The following is a 1,315-nucleotide window of genomic DNA, read 5'->3' on the forward strand; positions in this document are numbered from 1 at the left end:
AGAGGAGAAGGCTCCAGCTGGGAGACCACACGTGAAACGTGGCCGGGACCGGGCGGGCAGCTGCAGGGAACAAGGTATCAACTTGCTGGAGAAATTAAAAATTAACCGAGTCAGAGCGACATGGATACGGACCCGAATGTGACACGGTGCCGTCCTGCTGGCAGGCAGCCGGGTGAGCTGGCGACAACCCAGCCGCTCTCCAAATCAGGGTTTTCTGCCCTAAAATGCTGCAGAGTTGAGCAGAGAGGCCGAGGAGCATCGTTCAGTCACTAGGGCAGGGACTGTCCTCTGGGTTGGGCACTGGGGAGGCCCAACCTCAAATCCTGGGGTCAGTTTTGGGGGACTTGCTCCCAGAAGGACCTTGAGGGGCTGGAGCGTGGCCAGAGAAGGGCAACGAGGCTGGGGAAGGGGCTGGAGACCAAGTGTGGGGAGGAGCAAGAGCCCATGGCAGGGCCAGGAATCTTAGTAATTAAAAAAATGGTTTCTTGAGAGAAATTTCCATGTTTGTTTCCTGCAATATCTCCCTCCTCCACCTTTAAGAGGTTGGATTTTGGAGTCAAACGTCTTACCTTTGGTTACTGGGGGAAAGGCTGTGGTCCTGCTCCAGGGAGGGGGAGGAATAAAGGGAAAGTAAGTCCCTGACAGCAGAAATCTCTCCAAGTCCATCAGCCAGACTCGCCGCTACCTGCTGAGGAAATTGCTCCTTCCATTATGTTTTAAAGGAATTACTTCTATTTATCAGAGAAAAATGAGAGGCAACAGCCAGCGAGGAACACCCCCGGGCAGTTCCCCGGGGAAGGGGAGAGACAGGGCCAGAAAGTGCAATTGTGCCTTTGAAAGGCGGCTTTGAACAGCGTTACTGGGGATTAGGGAAAGCTCTCGGAGGGGATTAAGGTTTCACTAAAAAGCTCCTTTCTCACCAGTCTTCAAAGCCTCCTTTTCCTCCCAGGCCTGGCCGAGCAAAGGTGGGACCTGAACGCATCCCACCCCCAGCCCCACCGTGTCCCCCTCCGCAGACCCTCCCCCCAGCTTCTCTCTGCAGGGGGGTGGTGAGATGGGCTGTGAAGGTCCCTTCCCACCCAAACCCATCTGGGATTCCGCGAGGAAGAACCAGAGCATCAGCTCCAGGAAGAGCTCCCAAAGCCCACTGAATTCCGTGCTCTGCCCAGCGCTGGGGGACGTGACTCCTGGAAGGGGTTGGTAGAAGCTGCACCAGCTTTCCCCTGAGCTCTTCCCCTGCCTGCTGTGTGCTGCAGGCTGAGGTCACAGCTGCCTGCTTGGCTTTCCTTTGGCACCCGGGCTCTGGGCTGGCAGC

Source organism: Merops nubicus, unplaced genomic scaffold (genome assembly GCF_000691845.1).
Source record: "Merops nubicus isolate BGI_N331 unplaced genomic scaffold, ASM69184v1 scaffold25235, whole genome shotgun sequence".
In the NCBI taxonomy this organism is placed as follows: Eukaryota; Metazoa; Chordata; class Aves; order Coraciiformes; family Meropidae; genus Merops; species Merops nubicus.